The sequence below is a fragment of the Talpa europaea genome (assembly GCF_964194135.1).
Source record: "Talpa europaea genome assembly, chromosome: 10".
NCBI lineage: Eukaryota > Metazoa > Chordata > Mammalia > Eulipotyphla > Talpidae > Talpa > Talpa europaea.
The window spans coordinates 62,881,530-62,905,667 of record NC_140077.1 but is presented as its reverse complement, the minus strand read 5'-3'; the positions used below and the strand labels follow the sequence as shown (position 1 = coordinate 62,905,667).

At 41.2% G+C, this 24,138-nt stretch overlaps 1 pseudogene across 1 annotated transcript; it reads left to right on the top strand.

The window, feature by feature from the left end:
* The first annotated feature begins 10 nt into the window (after positions 1-10).
* Positions 11-23,367, top strand: LOC311178107 (SWI/SNF-related matrix-associated actin-dependent regulator of chromatin subfamily E member 1-like; annotated as a pseudogene). The gene is made up of 2 exons: positions 11-65; positions 22,220-23,367. The product of its transcript is annotated as an SWI/SNF-related matrix-associated actin-dependent regulator of chromatin subfamily E member 1-like (transcript).
* Positions 23,368-24,138: the final 771 nt, after the last annotated feature.

Below are 24,138 nucleotides of genomic sequence, written 5' to 3'. Positions count from 1 at the left end.
GGAGACCAATATGAACCTGGAGGTACGGCTGCTGATTCTCCAAGTGGGTTCCTTGGGACGCAAAGGTGCTACATGGGTGTAAGGGCAGGAATTGGGTACGGAGCAGGTTCTATATGATTCTATGCAGACGGGGTAAAGGAGGAGAGTCCTGGAGCCCTCAGCGGCTTTTCAGGCTTTTATTGGGATTTACCCGGTACACAGCAGGCAGAGGTGCTGGGGGACTGGGAGGCTGGCAGGGCTCCCAGGCCCCAGCAAGACTTCAGTCTGTCTGGGCTCTCTGGCGTTCTCTGGTGGTCTCTGCTGCTCTGCTCTCTCGTGGTTCTTCTTCTGCTGGCGTCCCTGTGACGCCTCCCTTAAAAGCCCAGTCTTAGCCCAGGTGAATCCCATCTACCTATGCCCACCTATTCCAGGTGCCCGCCATTGGCATGCATTCGGGACCACAGGGTTCTGTCATCTATCCTAATGGCGGGAGGGCAGAAAAGCCTGATTCTTTTACCTTACCCTACAATCCACCCCCTCAGGCTTTTCTGCCAGACAGTCTATACAAGTTATACACACGTTTCTCTTGGCGAATATGAACACTGCAGCCATGGCCCGCAAAAGCAAATGAAATATATCACAATATAACAGAACACAAGTAAGTCCAGGCAGGGCACCAGCCTAGTGGCAAAAGACAATTATTGGCACCAGCAGATGATCCACCACTTCTGCTGCTGAAGGCACTGCTCATACAAGGAAGGGGAGCCACTCATGGCATCTACTGGAACACACCAGGAGCCGTCAGGCTTCCTGGCCTTCTCTGGCTGTGGTCTCGGCCACAAGCCACACACCGCATCCACCCCCAGGATGCACTCGCTCTGGGATTGGCGATTCTGTACTGTTGGGAGTAATCGCCAACCCTCAGGGTTTCTGTCTGCAGTCGCGCCAACACTCGGCCTTCATAGCCACTAATGAGACTCGCAGACCCCTGCACTCAGGCCAACCCGCTGCACAAGCACATGGGTCAGGGATCCAAACTCCACATGCGGCCTCTCGGGTCCCCTCTTCAGCTTGGGCTCCACCCCAAGCCACGTTCCCCACTGTAGGGGTAGGAAGACCAAAGTGCAGGTTTTCTATGATCCCAAGAAGACGGGGTAAAGGAGGAGAGAGTCCTGGAGACCTCAGTGGGTTTTGCAGGCTTTTTATTTAGATTACCAGGCATATGGCAGGCAGGGGTGCTGGGGGGCTGGAAGGCGGGCAGGCCTCCCAGCCCCCAGCAAGTCTTCATTCTATCTGGGTTCTCCGACCTTCTCTTTGCTTCACTGCTCTTCCATTCGTTCTGCTTCTTCTCAGCTTTTTTTTTCGGCTTCTGCTGCTGCTGGCATCCCCATGACGCCACCCTTAAAAGCCCAGTCTTAGCCCAGGTGAATCCCATCTACCTCTGCCCACACCCTATTCCAGGTGCCCGCCATCAGGCATGCATTCAGGACAAGGATCCATCATCTATCCTGATGGTGGGAGGGCAGAAAAGCCTGACATTTTCCTTACCCTACACCCACCCATCCCCCAAGGACGGGTTCCTCAGCATCTCACACTCACTCAACCATGAGCAGGGCATCACCCACAGGTGACTTTAAAAGACTCACTGGCCTTCAACATTTTTAAGCTGCGTAACAGCCGCTCAGGGCTTCTCAATCTTAGCACCAGCTTTTGCCTTCTCAGTTGGCTTTTCTCCTGCCCAATGCTGGGCAGAACACTGGCTGCTTTTGGCTACGAAGGCCCACTGGCCACCCCCAGATTCCCATCTCCTGGGGTGTACAAAAATAGCATCCTCCCCCAGGGTCCCAAAAACATATCAAATTTGCCAAGGTCCTCCGCCCTCTGGTGGGATTGTTAGTCCATTAGTCCATCAGTCTCAAATCCATAAATTTCTCCCTTTGTCCGCACTGGGGAGCTCCGAATTGTGGCCCTTTCTTATCGATGATTCTTGCTGCCTCGGGGGTTGTTGGCTGGTCCTCTCAGGCTGTCTCCTTCACGCGAGGTCTCATCCCGCAGCTCCCGGAATTTGTCCACCTCCTGTGCCGCCATGACACGTCCAGCGTTGTCACAGGCAAACAGTCCTACTCCCCAGTCCCTCCAGGTCTTCGGAGGGCTCCATACCCATTTCCATACCCATCATCTTGCTGACTTACGCCAAATGTAAGGGCAGGAATTGGGCACAGAGCAGGTTCTATACGATTCTATGCAGACGGGGTAAAGGAGGAGAGAGTCCTGGAGCTCTCAGCAGCTTTTCAGGCTTTTATTGGGATTTACCCAGTACACAGCAGGCAGGGGTGGTGGGGGGTTGGGAGGCTGGCAGGCCCTCACTCTGAGCTCTCCAGCGTTCTCTGGTGGTCTCTACTGCTCTGCTCTCTGTGGTTATGTTTCTGCTGGAGTCCTCGTGACGCTGCCCTTAAAAGCCCAGTCTTAGCCCAGGTGAATCCCATCTACATATGCCCACACCCTACTCCAGGGGACCGCCTTCAGGCATGCATTCGGGACCACAGGGTTCCGTCATCTATCCTAATGGTGGGAGGGCAGAAAAGCCTGATACTTTTTACCTTACCCTACAATGGGAAATGGCTTTGAAATGTGTCAAATTTTGCAGTGTTGAGTTTATCATGTTAAATGAGCTTCCTCACTGGCCAGCTATCCAGAGCTGTACCTCAGTACCTCCTGGGGGCTTACACAGGGGTTGGGGATGTTCCTGGGACAGACTCTGCTGAGAAGTTGACTGCAGCAGGAAGACGAGGAGACTGGAACCAGAGAGAAATTTGGGACTAAAGAAAGGCTTTATTTTTTATTTTTTTAATAAGAGGGGTAAGTGGAGTTATATGTGTAGGAGAGAGTAGTGGGGAAGAAAATGATTGGTGAAGCCAGTTGTGAGGGCCCCAGAAGAATGGCTGCCTCTTTACCTCCTTACGTGTGTGTGTGTGTAAATGGATCATCCCTGTAACCTCTTTAACACCTGATTTAAATCATGCAGTTTGGACTTTATAAGCTGATAAGATTCACATGGGATTTTTTGGACTTTGACTTGATGTTATAATGGGCTGAAAATTTGGAGGACTTGGGGATGGAGTGTAATTTTCATGTGAGATTGTTGTATATGTTTGGGGGTCAGAGGGCAGGCTGTGAGAAACAGAATAACAACCCCCCCAAAGATGTCCTCGTCCTAATCCCAGAAACGTGAGACTATATTAAATGGCAAAAGTTGCTAATGAAATTAAGATGCTAATAAATTGACCTCGAGATGAGAAGTCATTCTGGATTACCTAGGAGCAGCCAGTGTAACCACGCAGGTGCTTACAATTGGAAGCTGAAGGCAGGAGAGAGCACTGGAAAGGTTTGCATAAGAAGGACTCAGTCTGAGGTTGCAGACTTTGAAGATGGAAGGAGAGGACACCATCCAAAGAGTGTTGGTAGCCTCTAGAACCTGGAAAAGGCAAAGATCCTGCAGGAGTACAAATGTGCAGACACCTTGATTTAAAACCAGTGATACCAATTTCAGACTTGAGATGTCCTGAACTAGAAAAATAATAAATTTATATTTTCTCAAGCCATTAAATTTATGGTAATTTGTCACAGCAGCAATGGGGAACAGATACAATTGGTGTTGTAGGAGGGACTCCCGTTCGTGCAGGAGAGGGATGAACCTTCTTTGGCTGCCTTCTGTTGTGAGGTTGAGGGTCAGAAACACGCACCTGGGTAGCCTTCTGAGGCCCTGACTCCCTGACACTGTACTGTTCCTCCATTTCTGGGATTCAGATCAGTTCACCTCCCCGTCATCAACTTTCATAGTTCTTTCTGGGTTGCCTCTTGCATTATTTCCAGGGTTATAGTTGTATATAGAGGGAAGGATCAAGAAAAATAAGTTTAAGTCATCTTGTTTTCAACTTATTTTTATTCATTCTAAATTATTACTATTCTGATCAACATTTATTACTAATGTCTTCAGCTAAGGCTTTATAGAAATACATATATGTTTATAGTGTTTTTCTATGCCATGACTTTTTGTACCTTCCTTCTGGGTTCCATTTCCTTCTTCCTGAAATATAGTGCAGCATTTAGTAGGTCTTTCAGCAAGGGTCTGTTTATGGTAAATTTCTTACAATTTGGTATGAAGTTGTCTTTCTTTTGCCTTTTCTCTTATAATTTACATAATACGGAATTTTATGTTTGCAATGGTTTCTCTTATCACTTTGTAAATACAATTCTATCATCTTCTGTTGTTTATTATTGTAATTGATAAGTCCACTGTAATCACAGATTTCCACAGATGATCTGCTTTGCTCTAACTGGTTTTGTGGTTTCCTCTTAGTGAGGAAGACAGCTAGAGATTCATAGGAGAGCACCCCACTACCCTATCTTCCTTTTAGTGATAGAAACCTCTAAGTTTCAGCTGGGCATAGGGTTCCTCAGCTAAGGACTGCTTTTTCCCAGGTTACACAGTGTGGCCATGTGGCCAGATAAATGTGCTCAGCAGTCCTGTGCAACTGGAGTTCATGCCTTTTAAAGGAGCCTCCTCCAAATGCATGCATTAGGAGGCCTCCCCTCCTACACTGCCCTTTCCTGCTGGCTGGAAAGCTTTCCTGGTGTGGTCCTCCCTGGCTGCCCATATGGATTAGAGACACTCTGGGGATGGTGCAGTGATGAGGCACGCAAGATGCTGCAAACCTTAATCCCTGGACCTTCTACCAGTCCAGACATTATTAAGAGAGAACCAAATGTCTTCATTGTTTTAATCACTGTTATTTTGGTCTTTGCTAAAGTAGCCAAATCGATATCCTAATTGATGTAGCAAGCAACATTGTCTATCACACACTACTGTAGGAGTCAGCCAGCTATCACCTCAGATCTTTATCCTGACCCCTCTCCCCCATACACACACACACACACATTTCATATTTTTATTTTTAGTTATTTTTTGAAGATTTATTTTTATTTATTTATGAATACAAGAACTGGGGTGCAGCCTAGAGGTGCAGGGGGTGAGAGGAGTCACATTTTGTATTTTTAGAAGGGAATAATTGTTATGTGTCCGGAGCCGCCTGGAGCATGCGCCGTGTTGCGCAACACACGTGCCATTAATTAGTTTTCGCTTTACCGTTTTGCCTGCTGAGAAACCACAGGTGTTTCCTATTAATCAAATGAGACTGGGAGGTACGATGGGAGGAGCTACCAGGATATAAGAAGAGAACCACGAGAAGGTCAGGAGGTTATTGCGAGAGGAGCAGAGAGAAGGTCAGGGAAGGTAGAAAGACAGGGAAAAGTAAAAGAAAGGAAAAGGAAAAATAAAGAAGTAAACGCTAGCGTCAAGTTGTCTCAAGCCCCTCATTTCAATCCTCAGCCCTTCTCTTTTCGTGCCTACGAATCCCGCGGGTCGGGACAGTTATGTTTTTCTTTTTTTTTTTTTAAGATTTATTTATGTATTTATACAAGCATTGGGTACAGTCAGAAGCACAGGAGGGTGAGAGAATTCACCAGAGCCGAGAGCAGAACAGGCAGACTGACGAAGTACACTGCTGTGGGGAGCAGCAGGCGGCAGGAGAGGTCTGCGCGCCATGTGGGACCCTCACCAGTGGCCGGGCATGGAACCGGCGCTGCAGAGGCTGCGGGCAGCTTCGCAACCCAGCGCTCAACCGCTGCGCCACCAGGGATGCCCAATTGTTATGTTTTTCAACTAATTTTTATGCTCAGTGATAGTTCTTAGAAGTTATTCAATTTAGAAAATATTCATATGTCTCACTCCTTTTAGAAGTCACATATATTATAGAACACATGCATTATAATTTAACAACTTTCATTAATTAATATTTAGTTTTTTTAATATTATCCCACATAATGATAAAGTTTAAATCCTTGTGTATTTATTCTTATATGAATATTTCTATAAGACAGAGATCTAGAAATGGCATTACCTGGCAAAAGATAGGCATGTTTAAAAATTTAGTAGGTCAGTCCAGCCAAATTACCCCTCCAAAACAAGTAGCCTAATATATACTCTTCCTAAAAGTACAGTAGGCCTTTTATCTGTCTTATCAATACTTGATATTATCAATATGCTGAGTGTAAAACACTGCCCAATTTCTATTATCATAATAACCTACGGTATGTACCTTTATCACAAATCCAACAATCATTTGCATTTTGTGTAATTTTTCTGTTTCATTCCTTTGCTTATTTTTCTATTGAAATGTGTCTTTTTTTCTTATTAGTTTGTGCTAACTTTTAAATATTAGTTATTAAACTTTTTCCTGTGTGAGTTACAGATATTTTATCCCAGACTCTTTGTCCTGTTCTTTGTCCTCTCCTTGTCTTTGAAATATGTGGTGTCTTTCACCATATGAAACTGAAATTGGAAAGAACTGAAATACTTCCTCTCCTATTGCTTTCTTAAGGAATCCCTGTGGTTTTTTTCTAAATTAATGTCTAAGGGGATTGATAAGTTTTTCTTGTAAAGTGGCAGCAAGTAATTAGTTTAGACTCTGTTTCAATAAAATCTTACTTACAAAAACAGACTGTGGGAAGAATCTGGCCTCAGGGCCCGGTGTGCAGACCTCTGGTCCAAGCCCCACGCCATCTTGTGGAAGGGAGGGGTGTTATTATCAACACAAACATGGAACTCAAATAAACATTCAGGCAGCTCCTCAGGTTCAAGTGATGTATCCGGTTTGAACAGAGTCCACATGGCAGGGGGAGACCTGGGAGGCTCTCTTATTTATCTTCAGTGGGTCCCTGAACCCCTCCCTCCTGAGGCCCTCAGAAGGCAGAATTTTCCCTTTCTTCCCCCCACTCTCTTCCCACCTCCCCCACACTTCCTCTGCCTCCAGGCCCTTCTGATTCTTAACCCTACTTCCCCTGGCTCCCAGCCTCCAGCCTGGGGTCCTCAGACACCCTCTGTTCCATTAGTCAGCTGCTGGATGGGACTGGGGAGGACACTGTGCCTTAACCAGTAGGAAAGAAGGATTCTGTACTATGTGGACTTCCCTGAGGCTTCCTTAACACCCATGAGTACTCTTTTTTCCTTTTATGATTTAGATGATTGCATTAACAGTGACTGCTGTCTATGGATCTTATTAAGCAAGGTACCCCAAGGTCTTTCTGCCCTTGTGATGGGCCATCTGTCACCAATCCCCTAATAGGAGTCCCTTGTTGTTTGAAGTCATACTTGCATTTTATAGATTCATAAAAGATCTTGGTGAAAACTGTCCATTAGTGTCTCAAATAAGGTAAAAAGGAGTTTACAATTAGATATTACCTTAGTAACACAGTAAAGGAATATAAATATTTTTCTCCTATGGGATGGTCACTTGACTGTTTTGGTGGAGGCTGCCTATGAGTTGAGCCAAACCTGTTATTTCACTTACCCATCGCTGTGTTATGATCACTCTAAAATTAGGTGACTTAAGACAACCATTTACTCTTTCTCGCAATTCTGTGGGTTGAGAGTGAGGGCTGGGCTCAGCTGGGCAGCTCTTCTGTTTCTCCTCAGGGCACAAGCTGCCTGCAACTGGCAGCTGAGCTGACTGGAAGAGCAAAAAGGATCCACTCACATGCCTAGAACCCCAGTCCTTCCCATGCGGTCTTTCTCTTTCTACATGGATAATTTAGACTTCCTCAAAGCACAGCCATTCCAGAACAGCTGGACTTCTTACACTGCCTGGATCCAGAAGAGAGGAGGCAGAAGCTAAGGTCTAGGATTGGAAATCTCAAGATACCATTGTCACCATATTTTGTTGTTCAAGGCAATTCCCAATATTTCAACATTTAGGTGGGTGGGTTGATATGCATATACAGGGAAAAATTCATGGTGGGCATCTTTTTTTATTTTAAAGATTTTTTTTTTTTTTTTTTTTTTACTTTTGCATAGAACTGGGGTATAGGCCAGAGGTGCAGGAGGCAGGGGTGTTGAGAGGATTCACCAGAGACAGAGTGGGGAGCAGAACAGGCAGATCTACTGAAATACACTGCTGAGGGGAGCAGTGGGCAAGACAAGAGAAGTCTGCTGAGCCATGTAGGTAGCTCCCTGGCCTGGCACTGAACTCAGGCCTCCGAGGTGGAGCACTGAAATTTAACACCTTGGCCACTAAGGAGTTCCCATGGTGATGACCTTTAGAGATTATAATCCATATCTTTTATTTTTTGTCCTTCTTACCAAGTGAGCTAGCTCAACATTAGATTAGGAGTCCTGAGAGAGAATTGCTTGGACTCTTGAAGAATCTGACAGTGACAGTTAATTTTATGTGTCAACTTGCCTGGGCCACAATGTGCCTAGATATTTGGTTAAACATTATTTTTGGGTGTGTCTGTTAGGGTGATTCTGAGTGAGATGAACTTGTGAATGAGCAGACTCAGGAAAGCAGATTGTCCCTCCAGATATGGCTGCGCCTAGCCTCATCCAATCAGTTGAAGATCTGAATAGAATGAAAGACTAAGAAAGAAAGCTCTCTCTCTGCCTAAATGTCTTGAACGGGGACAACTGTTTTCTCCTGCCTCTAGGCTTGGACTAGGACTGAAACTATACATTGGTTCTCCTGGATCTGGAAATCTTAACTTCCGTAATTGTGTGAGCCAATTCCTTAAAATAAATTATATATCTCTATATATTCCATTTCTCTGGAGAACCCTAATATACCTCCTTTTACATAGAAGACTAGAAACTGTGTGAGTAATACCTGCTCATATAATTTTTAAACGCATCTTATTTATTAATATTAAAAACAGGCATAGTAACAACATAATACAAAATTAAAAAATGAAAGCTAAGTCTCCTGCGGTCTTTCTCTCCCAGTCATCTTCTTTTCTTTCCCTACAGGCAGAGCTATGGACAGTGTCTTTTATAGCCTTCCAAAGTGGTGTTTTGTGTTTTACACTAATGGTAGCTTCCAAAACCCACAGTTCTGCACTGTGTGTTTTCCTTTAATAATATATCAGTTCATATAAAACACCTCATTTTTCAATGGTTACACATGGTTGTGTGGATGGTCGTTATTTAGTTTATTTATGGAGATCTAGATTGTTTGGTGGTTTTCATATTTTGCTCTTGGAAGCAATGTCACAGTGGATTTTCTCACTCCCAGGCCATTTGATACATAAGCATGTCTCTCTGCAGGGCGGACAAATAGACTTGCTTTAGAGCTTGTGCATTTTTTACCTTGAAATGTGTTAACAAATTATTCACCATAGGACCTCACCCATGTGCACACCCAGCAGCAACCTTGCTAACACATTCTGCTCTCAGAATTTCCCAATGGTGCAATCTGAGAGTGGAAAATATCTTACCATTTTTTAATATTTAAGTAATCTTGGTTTATAACATTATTTAGGTTTTCAGATGTAGCCTTTTAGATCAACGTCTGTATATACAACCTTATGTTCACCACCAGAATTCAAGTTTCTATTAATTACCACAGTTTGTCCCTTTTACCCAATCTGCAAACTATATTTTCCCTCCCCTTCTGGTAATCACTATTTTGGTTTTATAGTCTAAGTTTATTTTTGTTTTATTTAGTCCACTCACATGGACTAAACATTTGTGGTACACAAATGAGTCCATTCTTTAGGTGTCACATAACAGTGAAATCATACAGTGTTTGTCTTTTTCCATCTGACCTATTTCACTAAGCATAATAAACCCATCCGTGTTCTAGCAAGACTTCACCTTTTTTATAGCCAAGTAGTATTCCAATGTGTATTTACACCTCTTCTTTATCCACTCCTCTGTTGATGGGCACTTAGATGGTTTCTAACTGTTGATTATTGTGAATAATGCTATAATGACTTAGAGGTAGACATACTGCTTCAAATTAGTAGTTTTGGATAAATACCCAGCAGTGGGGTAGCTGAATCATATGGTATGTCTATTCTTAATATTTTTAGGAATTTCCATACTTAAAACAGTCTTCTTTCTGTAAGGGCTGTTTTAATGTATAGTTTCTTATGAAGATTTAGGTAGAGAATCTTTTATACCTTCTACACAATGAAGATGAAACAGCTGCCGGCCTGTCTGGGGCTGTTATGCTAAAGGAGGTGTATCCCTCCATGTGACAGAGGGCGCTTCTTTTGCCTCTGTCTCAGAAAGTGTCCAGTTCCAGGAGGAATATGTGTGTATGTTGGTGAGGAGAAGGAAAGACATATCTTTTAATATGTTAAAAGTGTTTATTTAAGATTATTTCTTACTTTATCTCCACCACACTCTTTACCTATTTCAGGTACCTAAATCTGGGTACCCAAGATGGGTGTGGTTCCATTTTGTTTTAGTTTTGAAAGATGTGGACATGGTGCCTAATTGATGGATATCTTCATAGCTAAAATAAAGACCACCTCCCTTTATAATGTGTATTTTATTTGTCTCTCATAGGAGCCATCACTGGCTGGGAGGCTGGTGATCAGGACTATTCCTAACCACCTATATATCTCAGAGAAAAAAGCCTGGGATCTCACAGGGCCTGGCCATCTGGTTTTGCCAGGAGTAAAGTGAAAGGGCAGAGTGGCCAGATCACCCAGCAGGAGACGCAGTGAGGGATGGTAGCCCTGCCTGTCACAGCTGGAGGGCAAGAGTGCTGTATATTCAGCTTCCCAGCATCCCTTAAGTCTGTCTGCAAATCCATAAATTCATTTCGTCATAAAGGTACTGGCTACCCCTCCAATGGGTCTTCTCTATGAAGGTGTGAGAAACACTGACTTAGGACCCAGTTGGTGCTCATTCCTAACTACATGCAGGGTAGAAATAACTCTGAGAATTGTTTGGGAATCATGGTCTTTAGAGTTGAGGGGATGTGGCTGCTTTTTAAGAAAGGGAGGCTGAGTTTGTGTCTCTTGTCTTCTCCTTTCCCCATCATTTAAGAGATGCAGTGGGGAGAAATCTTTAAGTGCTGACTGCCAACCTTGGAAAAGGAAATGAATTACCTCTCATTTCTTAGAAAAGGAACTATGACAAATTAGACCTGGAAGAAACACAAGTTGTTGCAAACAGACATGGGGGCCAGGGTATCAATGCAACCTACCCTCATAGAGAGAGGGCCTTTGCTTGCCTATCTGAGGTAGGGAAGTGGCTTTACTGAACAAGGAATGTATCCTTTGGCAGAGGAGTGAAAGGGGCTGTTTTTTTCTTCAGCAGTGGGTGAAGGCTTGGCAATCACAGGAGGCAAATCCAAGGCCATGGGGTCATAGTCAAGGACCTGGGGTTTAGGCAGGGTTTTAAGAGATTCCCTAGGGAGGGCAGAAGGAGCTTGACTCAGGGGGAGCTGAGACTTGGCTGTGAGGGGTTGGGGCTCTCAAACCCCTGCCCCTCACTATACTCCTGCCATTCTGAGGTGAGGCCACTGCTTTTGAGCACAGAGGAGAGGGTTGCTCTGGGCAAAGGCTCCACAGGGAAGCTCTGCCCCCTCCCTTTGGGGATACCTCTCCCAGGGAGACAGGGGGAGACCCCAGCTGGCCCCCCTGCTGTTGCTAGCGAGGCCTAGGGTTGCTCTGAGCTAAGCTGTCAGGAGTGAAGACAAGGAGTGCTGAGTCTTACAAAGGACTTGTTTGCACTGCTCTGAAAGAAGGGCTCTGCTAAATGATGAAAGAGCTTAAACATAAAACAGTAGTGGGGCCAAGTAGTTAAGTGAACAGAAGGATCCAGCTATAAAAACCAGACAGGTGGGATGACAGGTGGATTATGAAGTAAATATTGTTGCAATGATGACATGAAAATCACAAGTTGAATAAAAAAGCACAGCTAGAAGAAAGGCTAACACAATTTTTCTGTGTATGTGGTAGGAAGAAAGTAGAGAAAGATTGACGGGTTAAATTCTTGCTACTTTTTATTGAGCTCTGTGAATATTCTTGGCCATATGTACACATAACCCGTATGTATGTAGGTTTGTATGTACGTATGCATGCATGTTTTAGGTCAGGAATGTTACAAACAGGTTCTAAAGCCAGATATGCTGCCCCTTACCCCAATCCATACCCATAAAACAGTGCCCATTGGCACAGAATAAATCACTGAATTGTGGAATACCAGGGGTAAAAGAAAGTGGAATAGGACAGACTGGTGCTCCATCTATCAGCGAGGTGATCTGTGGGCCGTTGCACATACTGTCCTATCTGCCTGGGAGACTCCCCCAGTCCTCCTGGCCTGATTTACTCCCACCCATGATTCATATCTCAATGTGGAGTCTTCAAACCTTCTCCATACCTGTTCCTAGCTCCTGACAAAGCCAGATACTCCTTCTCTGTTGCATCCTGGGCTTTCCCCAGCTGTCACAATGATCATACTGCATGTGACTGCCCTTCACACACATACACCTTTTGATGAAACAAAATGTGAAACATACAAAGAACATATGCAATGCAAACACACTGTTAACATGAGAATAGTACTTGCATTCAGTTTAAGAACAGGATTTTTTTAAAAAAGGTTAATTTATTCATTTCCATGTAGAATAACTGGGGTGCAGGCCAGAGGTCCTGGGGGGACAAGAGGACCCACCAGAGACAGAGTGGGGAGCACAGCAGGCAGATCCACTGAAATACACTGCTAAGGGGAGCAGCAGGAGAGACAGGAGAGGTCTGCTGTGCCACGTGGGTAGCTCTCTGGCTGGGGATCGAACCCAGGCCATAGTGGTGATAGCTCAGACTCAACCCCTAGGCCATCAGGGAGGCCCAACAGGATATATTTAGTAGCTTAGAATATACCCACTCACCCCTTGCTTCCCTGCTACAGACAGTGATATCTCCCTACTCTTCTTTTTCGGTGACTATAATGAATTGCATATTATTGCAATTCTGTTCCATGTAATCTTGCATGCTACTTTCTCTCCATGAAGTTTTGGAATTTATCTGTGTTGGTGTGGATAACTACCTATAATTTACTAATTTTCTCTGTTGTGAAGTGATATTCCTTCATATGCATTGCTACAATTTATTGATTTGTTCAGTGCTGGTGGGCACATGGGTTGTGTTCACTTTTTCCTATTATTAGCATTGCTCCAACCAACCTGAAAGATGCATGGGCAAGAATTTCCCCTGTGTGCGTGCAAGTGTGTGTGTGTGTGTGTGTGTGTGTGTGTATGTATTTGTCTATACCATCTATATCCTTGTCTAGGTACTTACAGAAGAAAAGTGCTGGCTTGCAGGGCACACCTGCATAGGTCATATCTTGTGGGTAATGCCAAACTGTTACTCAGAGTGGTTTGTACCAACTTTGGCTCTGCCAGCAGTCGTGAGAACTCCCATTGCTCATCATTACCAATACTAGGGCTGAACTATTAAATTGTTGTAAATCTGGAGGGTATAAAATGGTATCTTATCATGGTTTTAATTTGTGTTTCTCTCATCAGTAACATAATCAAGCATCTTTTCATATTTTATTGGCCATTCAGGTTTTTTGTGACTTCTTGAAAATCTCCAGTTTTTTGAGAAATTTTCTATTGGGTTCTTTTTCTTTTACTTTTGTGTTGGAACCTCTCACCAGGTGCTCCTCTCTTCTCACCCCTGAACTTGGCAACCTCACATCGGAGACTTGAAATTGGCTCCATAAGAGTATTTATATCACAGAAAACAGCAAATAGGAACTTTATTCTGGAGAGAACACCGGTATTTATAGGCATCCTTTATATCCAGGCACTAGTCATTTGTTGAAGATATGTGTTGCATATCCCATATCATGGTTTTTAAAAATTGTTTCATTTGAAATGAGTTAAATTTACAGATGTTGATATTTTTAAGGTGGCTATATCTTTTTTTCCTAGTGGCATAGTATGTTTCATGTTTTAAGAAATTTCCCTCACTCTAAATATGTTTTCATATTTTCTTCTGAAATTTTTGGTATTTTGCATTTTCCATTTGAGTAATATATCTGAAATTGGTTTGTGTGTGTTGTGAAATAGGAGATCATTTTTTTTTTATTTTGGAAAGCCTAGATCTCTTATACATCTCCATAGATACAATATGATACATTATCTGATAATGTATCATATATTATAAATTATAATGTTATAAATTGAGTGAGATAAGGCAAAAAATCCAATAACTGAGTTAGAATATGCTGTAGTAATACGATGTCCAAATATTTCATTATTTTATGTCTGTCATTTGAATGAATTGTCCCAAGACACACATCTGCAAAGCACCCAGTGTGATAGATTACAGAGAAAGGCCCAATTATTTGTGTTGCCCTATAACCAATCACTTAGGGATTTGGTGTCATGACTTTGGGGTAGTAGCAGAGGCATGGAAGAGCAATTATAGATTTTCACTCTTTTCTTGTTAGTTCTGCCACTACCTGGTGTGGCCACTAGAAGGATGCACATAATGAATGCAAGAGAGATGAGTCATTTCATCTGGAGCCTCCCCCAGAAGTTCAGAACAGATCTTCCCAAGACTTTGGTACATGGATTATTTTGTGCTGAGGTCAACCAAAGACCCGTAAGCCCAAGGGAAACTTTTTACCACTCCCTTAACTATCTAAAGAATGAAGATAGGGGGTAGGTGTATCTCCAGAAATAACCTTTCTATCAGAGAAACTCATCTATATGGCAGGGCAAATATTGAGTTACAGAGTATCTGGTTTTTGTCCTACAAGTGACTCTGTCCTCGCCACACGAGTCCCCTTCTCTCTCCCTGAAGACCCAGGCACTTATTTTATTCCTTTGCTCAGGATAAATACCCGAATTTTGCCCCCATTTTCTTTGGAACCTACATCCATGTATTAAAGATTCTCCATAGGCATGTAATTAAATATTACATTCTCCATAGGCATGTAATTAAATATTTTCTCCTGCTAGTCTATCTGATATTAATTTGATTGCTCAACCAGCCTAAGAAAAATCCAGAGGGTTGGGGAAATTTCCTCTTCATCCCTACATCATTCTAGATTGACCAGTTTCCAGTCAATACATCAGTTGATTATTAATGAGCCCAGCCAAGATCAGCTAAGTCCAGCCAAGAGTACAGGACTGCCCACTAACCTCTGAACTCATGAGAAGTAATCTATGGTTACTGTTTTAAAGTAACCGTTAAGTAACCACTGTTTTGGGGGTGTTGTTACACAGAAATACCTAACTGATACATCAATTATCTGGAAGAGTTCACATCTTTAAAAAACTCAGTGACACTGTTTTATTTAGATTATAAATGTACTGAATACCTTCTAAACATGATGTTCTTTTAAAATTTTAGTCAAGTTTACCATTTTTTAAAAGATTTATTTATATAAGCACTAGGTACAATCAGAAGCGCGGGAGGGTGAGAGAATTCACCAGAGCCAGAGTGGGGAGCAGAGCAGGCAGAAGGACCGAAGTACACTGCTGAGGGGCGCAGCGGGCGGCAGGAGAGGTCTGCGCGCCATGTGGGACCCTCCTCCGGTGGCCAGGGAGTCAGATCGAACCAGCTGCGGGCAGCTTCACAACCCAGCGCTCAACCGCTGCGCGACCGGGGAGGCCCCAAGTTTACCATTGTTTTTAATAGTGTTCAGGCCTGTTATTGTTATGGTTATATTTTTGTTATTTCCTCCAAGGCATATTTCTCAAACTTGATAAGCACTCTGTCATTTCAGCATGCTGAGAGCTTTAGTAGCACTTGTGAAGAACCAAAATATAATGGTTATGGTTAATGAAAATCTGTTAATTTTTTTGGGAATTAACTGATTTTTTTTCATTAGAAGCATCAATGATACTTATGAAAAACTGCTCTCACTTAAGTGTTGATGATATTGTTTTAGTGGAGTCAATATTTCTACAAATATTATTTCACCTTTTATATGTGCACAAGAAAACTTGAAACTTAAAGTGAGAGAAATTAATTTATGATAAATAGTAACTTGATCTAAGTGAAAAGTCATGTTTCACATAGTGGTATATAACATACCTTCTGTGGGTAGTTATTAAAACATAGTCGTTTCAGGCAGAGTGCAGCAGATATTGATGCTTCTTTAGCAGATTAGTGTCAATTGTTCTTTTTAAATTTTAAAGCCATTTTAAAACTATAGATTCACCACTGAGCATAGATAGCTTCGACAGCTTCTTTGGTTATGAAATATTTTGCTTTTATCATCTGTTATTTTACTCCAAATGTATTCTTGATGCAAAAATTATTCAGTAGTTGAAGAAAATTGGTGCCAAGTTCTGAATCCCACATGGGTATCCTTGGCTTCTTCTCTATTCAGGTATAATCATTTATCTGCTCTCACCTTTTTAGCTCTGTACTGACCACGTGATTTTGTTCCTCTCCAGGAAAGATAGGTAGTAGATCCTGGCAGAAATAGAACACAATGTTTTAGAATCTGGATTTGGATTTATTCAAATTCTTTTAAATAGTACATGATGTAAGTTTTGGATTATGAAGAGACATAAATGATTAGAGGATTCTTTTTGCTATTCCAATAATAATAATAATAATAATAAATAATGTATAAAGATAGCATTTATGTGTGCCAGGCACTTTTGTAAGCATTATAGATACACTGGCTCATGTTAATCTTCAAAACAATCGAGGAAGATAGCGCCTACTGAAATACCTATTCTGTGATAAAGGAAATAGAGCTTTAGCAGTAAATGAATTTGACCAAGATCACATAGCTTGTAAGTATAACAGGGATTTAGTAATCTAGTTATGTATTTATAATCTTGTTATGGTTATATTTTTGTTATTTCCTCCAAGGCATATTTCTCCAACTTGATAAACACTCTGTCATTTCAGCATGCTAAGAGCTTTAGCAAGATATAATGGTAATGTTTAATGAAAATATCTTTTAGGGCCTCCCTGGTGGTGCAGGCGGTTGAGCGCCGCAGTGTGAAGCTGTCTGCAGCCTCTGCAGCACAGGTGCGATCCCAGCTGGCAGCGAGAATCCCACATGGCACGGCAGACCTCTCCTCTCTCAACCACTACTCCCCTCAGCAGTGTAATTTGTCAGTCTGCCTGTTCTGTTCCCCGCTCTGTCTGTGGTGAATCCTCTCACCCTCCCACGTATCTGGCCTGTACCCCAGTTCTTGCATAAATAAATAATTCTTTAACAAAAAAAGAAAATATCTTTTAATTTTTGGGGGGAATTAACTGTTTTTTTTTATTAGAAGCATCAATGATACTTATGAAAAACTGATCTCACTCAGTGAACACTCAGTGAACACTACTGTGTTCATAGCCAAGATAGTGATAGGCTATATCTCAATATTAGCAGCACTGCACACCATCCTGTAATAAGTGTGAGGGTTGGCTTCAAACATCTAAGCAGCCTTGGTTAGACTCCTGAGCTGACATGACTGGCCTGGTTTTAGAATGAACACAGAGAAATTTATCTGCAACTCACATTCCCTGTCTGTGTATCTTTCACATTGAGTCACCAGTAACATTTTGTCCTGCTTGTTCTTTCTTTCTCCCTCTCTCTCCCTCCCTGTCTCTCTCCCTCCCTCCCTCCCCTCCTCCCTCCCACAAGTACCATTTGTGAATAAGTTGCAGATATCATAACAATCCCTAAATATTTTAACCTGTCTTCTTTTATAGAACCATAATGTAATCATTTAATTTGACACTGATTTTTTGGGACAATTTTTAAGAATATAGGGTAGTTGCTTTGTGGAATGTGTTTTATTTGAGTTTGATGTTCGTTCACGATTAAAGTCATACATTTTTGTAGGGTATGTATTTTGTGATTGAAATTCATTCATGGACTCATTCTTTCGTTCATTTGACAAGAACATTGTAGGTTGATGTATCTCTCTCTGAGCATTCATCTGGACTCCAGTTTGTTGTATTACTAGTGATGTTAAATTTGAGTCAACATCACTGTCTGCCAGATCTTTCCACTGTAAAGGTTTCTTTTCTCCCCTTCAAAATTCATAAATAAGCTGTACAAAGAACATATCCATCCTGTTAACTTCCATCTAGTGGAATTTAGGATCCATTGATATTTCCATTGATAATCAATTATGACATTGGTGGTTACACCATAGAGTTTCTAACTCTATATCATTCCTTATAAAGAATGATTTATTCATTTTTTTCATTCAGTTGTTCACTTTATTTTTTTTTAAAGATGTATAAAATTTATGTATACAAGAACTGGGGTACAGGCCAGAGGTGTTGGGGGTGAGAGGATTCACCAGAGACAGAGTGGGAACAGGAGTGATGAGTACAATTAGATTTTGCTTTCTAAATGCCATTTCCTCACTAAACTGAATCAAGGCTTCTTGATAAAATGGCAGATTGACTGAAATACACTTCTGAGGGGAGCACCGGGTGAGTCAGGAGAGGTCTGATGCACCATGTGGCTAGTTCACTGCCCAGGGATCGAACTCGTGCTGCAGTGGCTGAGGATAGCTTCATAGGTTGCATCTTAACTTCTTGCACCACCAGAGATGCTCCCAGTTGTTCATTTTATTGCTTGTACTAATACAATGATACCAAGTATTCTATTTTTATTTGCTAACTTATAATACATTATTGTTTCTATTCATTTTAATGCTCAGATTTTCTCATATTTGGCTAGTGGGAGCTTGTTCAAGTTGAATTCTGTGCCCTTTTCATGCCCTGATCAATTTTCAAGCATTTCCTTACTTTCTGGCACAACAAGATATTCTAGATTCACAATGTACTTTTCCTGCCCCAGTCTTAGATTTAGCCATTTTATCAAGAAGTCTTGATTCAGTTTAGTGAGGAAATGGCATTTAGAAAGCAAGATCTAATTGCACTCATCACTTCTGGAGTGCCAGGCTTCACAGCCTTTTCTGTGAACAAAGGGAGGAAATAGATGGGGTTTTTATTTGTTTGCTTGTTTTTTAAATTAAGAGTTTATACTATTGGCTCTAGTTCTAATCCAACATAGGATTCTTCTCCTTGCTTCATTCATTCTTTTATTTCCTTCTTTCAAAAGGATAGGCTATTTATTTATTCATTTGCTCAATTCTGTAATATACACAAAGTGGTTTTAGAATTACTTCTGGGTTTTCAAGTAATTTGCAAATCATCTCCTATAATCTTTAGTTTCTGTATTTCAGTGATTTTTTTCAACTTGTTTTTTATTTTATATTTCCTTTTTAACATTTTTTGCTAAATCATCAGAATTTCAATCAATCAATTAATTAGTTTTATTTTTCTGTTCTCAAACTTATTCATTTTTGATTTTATCTTTATTTTATCTTCATGCCTTTTTTAATATTTTATTTTAATAATAAAAATAATAATTCTTACATCATTTTTCATCTTTGCACAATGTATGCATTTTCATTATGGTTATATTCCCCATACAATTGCACCCCCCCCTTATTTTGACTCTAGTCCTTCGTCTCCCTGCCCCTCACTCCCCACCCCTGCCCCATAGAGTGTCTCTGGTTTATAGCTGCTTGTTGATTTTTGTTTTTACTTAAACACATGTAGTTTGCAGCAACATGGATGGAGCTAGAAGGGATCATGCTCAGCGAAATAAGTCAGAAAGAAAAAGAAAAATACCAGATGGTCTCACTCATAGCAGGAATTTAGAAAACTTAAATAAGCGACCAGGAAAAAGATTAATCATTACAAAGTAAAAATCAAAATCTTTATGCCTTTTTTGGTTGATTTTGTCATCCACTTTTGGATTTATGAACGAACATGTACTTCAGATTATAAATTTTTCTTTGACCATACACTAAGTAAAGCATTTCTATTATCTTTATTTTTTAGTCATTCTATATTATTTACTTCTATTTTTTCTTTCATCGAGTATCTTAATAGAAAAATTTTAATTTTCAGAGTGAATGACTTTTTAAAAATTTGGTATTAATTTCCAATTATTTTGGGCCTCCCCGGTGGCGCAGCGGTTGAGCTCTGGGTTGCAAAGCTGCCCGCAGCCTCTGCAGTACCGGTTCGATCCCCGGCTGCTCCCCGGCCTCCGGAGGAGGGTCCCACATGGCGCGCAGACCTCTCCTGCCGCCCGCTGCTCCCCTCAGCAGTGTACTTCGGTCCTTCTGCCTGCTCTGTTCCCCGCTCTGGCTCTGGTGAATTCTCTCACCCTCCCGCACTTCTGACTGTACCCAGTGCTTGTATAAACAAACAAACAAATAAATAAAACATGCCTCTGTTAAAAAAATAAAAAAAAAACCTTAAAAAAAAATTTCCAATTATTTTTGTAAATTGATAAAAATGTTGGTTTTCACCTCATGGAACTTATTGATGTATTCACATGTAATCAATTTTATGAACATTCCATGTACACTTGAGAAGAAAGTATATTCTCCATTACCAAGGTGTAATATTCAATATGTGGTCATAAGATTTACTTTTTCAATATATAGTCATAAGACTTACTTTATCAATTATGTTGTTTAGATATTCTTTATTTCTAGTCATTTTTTGGTCCAGTTGATCTCTTTTGTATGTTAAAGTCTCCTCATTTTGGTGTTTCTCTATCAACTTCTCCTTAAAGATATTCATCATTTTGATGAGCATAAATTCATCAACTTTTGCCTATGGTTCATCATTTGAGATTTTGTATAAGGCCTCCTTTTCCATCATTAGGTCACAAAGGTATTCCTTTATGTTTTGTTGCCTTTAGAGTTTGACATTTTGTAGTTTGTCTTTTATTCATCTGGATTTCATCTTTGCATATTGTGTTAGGTAGTAATTCAATTTTATTATTTCTATAGAGTAAGTCAGTTTTACCAACCACTAAACATAAATTTTGTTTTTAATGTTCTGTTTTTAGCATAAATGTTCTGCTAAACATAAATTTTGTTTTTAAGTTTCCACATATATCTATATAATATGTTTTTTATTTTACATTCTATATTACATTATATATCTGAGATCTCAATTCTGTTTCCTTGGTCTGTTTGGCTGTTCCTGCATCAATACCATATTATGTGGGTGGTAATTTTGTAGCATTCCTTAATCTTAATATCTGCTCAGTAAAACAAATTATCATTTGTTACTCTTCTTTATAAAATTATCTAATTCATAGCCTTTATTTTTTCATATAAATTTTATGTTATTTACCTAGTTTCTCACAAAATGTAACTGAACTTTACTAGGACTGAGTTGAATTTGTAGCTTAGGAGAAAATTGACATTTAAGAAATGTCTCATTCAAGAGTTTGAACTGTTCCTCCGTATTTCAAATCATCTTATCTTTTTTTTTAAAGTTTTACTTATTTATGCATACAAGAGCTGGGGTGTAGGCTAGAGGTGCAGGGGGAGGAGTGAGAGGATTCATCAGAGACAGAGTGGGGAACAGAACAGGCAGACTGACTGAAATACACTGCTGAGGTGTCCCGACCCGCGGGATTCGTAGGCACAAAAAGAGAAGGGCTGAGGATTGAAATGAGGGGCTTGAGACAACTTGACGCTAGCGTTTACTTCTTTATTTTTCCTTTTCCTTTCTTTTACTTTTCCCTGTCTTTCTACCTTCCCTGACCTTCTCTCTGCTCCTCTCGCAATAACCTCCTGACCTTCTCGTGGTTCTCTTCTTATATCCTGGTAGCTCCTCCCATCGTACCTCCCAGTCTCATTTGATTAATAGGAAACACCTGTGGTTTCTCAGCAGGCAAAACGGTAAAGCGAAAACTAATTAATGGCACGTGTGTTGCGCAACATGGCGCATGCTCCAGGCGGCTCTGGACACTGAGGGAAGCAGCAGGTGAGACAGGAGAGGTCTGCTGTGCCATGTGGGTCACCTCCCTGGCCGGGGATCCAACTCATGTTGCAGTGGCTGAGGATAGCTTCATAGTGCTGAGACTTAACTCCTTGTGCCAGCAGGGAGGCCCTTCATTTTATCTTTTTACAAAAAAAAATTTTTAAAGATTTATTTATTTATTTATACAAGCACTGGGTACAGTCAGAAGCGCAGGAAGGTGAGAGGATTCACCAGAGCCAGAGCAGGGAACAGAACAGGCAGACTGACGAAATACACTGCTGAGGGGAGCAGTGGGCGCGGCAGGTGAGGTCTGTCGCACCATGTGGGACACTGGCAGCTGAGGATCGAACTGGCAGCTGAGGATCGAACCGATGCTGCAGAGGCTGTGGGCAGCTTCTCAGCCCAGCGCTCAACTGCTGCACCACCAGGGGAGGCCCTTGACAAAAATTTTTAAGAAATTTCCAGGAGGAAGACAAAAGGAAGCAACACCAGAGGTGTGGGCATTTTTTTTCCTGCCCACTGTGTCTGAGATTCATTCTTAAGGAACTGAGAACTTAATCTTCCAAAATGTGAAAAAGACCATTTTATGTCCCATCTCCCACTCTAGCTCCTCAACAAAAATGCCAGGACACCAGAGTTTGTGGGATACAGTCCGTACAGTCATCTCACCTTCAAAAACAGGCTGAAGGGAGTGTGGCATCAACAACTGGTCATGGGTATTATGGGTACCAACACAAGTCACCAGATAAGCCACTGATGCCCTACACAAGGTACAGCAGAAAGATCTGGGACCAAGTAAAACCTTCCAACCCTGACTTAAAGTTGTGGTATAATGGCAAGATTATTGGTGGCATGTGGCAAGATCTCACTGATGAAGAAAAGAAAGAATATTTAGTTAAACATGAAGCAGAAAAGACAGTACAATGAATCTATCAAGGGCTTTCATAACCCACCATACCTTGCATATGCAACCATACCTAGCATACACAAATGCAAACATCATGCAGAAACTGCTTTAGAGGAAGAAAGTCAGCAGAGACGGTCTTGCATGAAAAGGAGGACCTTGCACGAATGCTCAGCCTGCTGAAGATCCAGGTGATTGTGCTGATGACTTTTCAGGGAAGCATAATGCCACTGCCTCTTTCCAGAGAAACCACCGTGTCATCAGTGAAATCCTCAGTGAGAGTGTGTGTCAGACATCTGGTCAGTAGTCACAACAGCTAGAATGCAGGTCCTCATATGAAAGGACCAGTCCTTAATAATGATCCATCAGTGAAAACTAGAAGCTGAACTCAGATATAGGAACCACACCAGGAAAAGAAGAGGAAATTCCTGGAAAGCACAGATTCATTTAACAACAAACTGAAAAGATTGTGTGGCTTGAAAGTAGAAGTGGATGTGGAAAAAAATGCAGCTGAAATTGCACAGGCAGAGGAGCAGTCTCTCAAAAGGGAGGAGGAAAGGGAGAAAGAGGCAGCAGTAAAGTCAGAGGAGCTTAGTTCCTGAGGAAGAGCAAGGAGCTACTAAGATGGAAGAAAAGAAAGAAGGTGAAACCATTTCAATGGAAACAGAGGAGACACATCTAGAAGAAAGATGGAAAGTCAAGAAAATGGGGAAGAAGGATTATTTTCTCCTGATGACAAGGAGAGTGGGCAGCGGTGGGTGGACAGTATGGCAGAGGAAGAAACCAGTGATAGGAAACCAGCTGGCAGCATCACTGGAGGAGCTGCCAACAGATCCCATACCAGGATATGAGAAAGAATAAATATTGTCATGTTTTATGTGTTCCTAATACTTTTTAAAATGAAGTGATGTTTTTGGGGAAAAGAACTTTGCAGCAAAGATAAAAATATAGAGAAAGATATTCTTTTTCAGATTATATGAGCATATCCTCTGCAAATAACAGTTTTAAATCTTCCCTTCCAATGCATACACATCTTCTCTCTACTTCCTTACAGTCGAAAACAAGTCTTCCATTCTTGTCTTACTATTGATGTTAAAGGGTATGCATCTAATGTTTCTTCATTAAATCTGACATTTGCTGCAGGATTTTAAGACATAATCCGAACCAAGTTAATAAAATTGCATCATAATCATAGGTTAAAAAGTGTTCTTTAAAAAATTATGTGTTGAACTTTATTAAAATACTTTTCTCAATCAAGTGAGATAATCACATCATATTCCTCCAGCCAGTTGTGCTAAATTACATTGGTAGATTTTATGATGTTGAGACATCCTTGCTTTCTTACAGTAGACACTATTGGCTTATATTTTATAATTTTATAAAATGTAATGACTGTCTTTTAGGTCCATAATAAAATGTCTCTATAATTTTATCTTGTCTAAGTTTGTCCTTAATTAGTGTTGGCATCAAAATCTTCATAGGATGAATGGGTGGATGTGTCTCTTTTGGCCATATTTTGGAACAACTTGTGTAACTTGAACATTTGTATATAATTTGAAAATTTTGTAGAATTTACCTTTAAAATCACTTTGGCCTGGAATTGTTTGTTTGTCTAAGGGCTG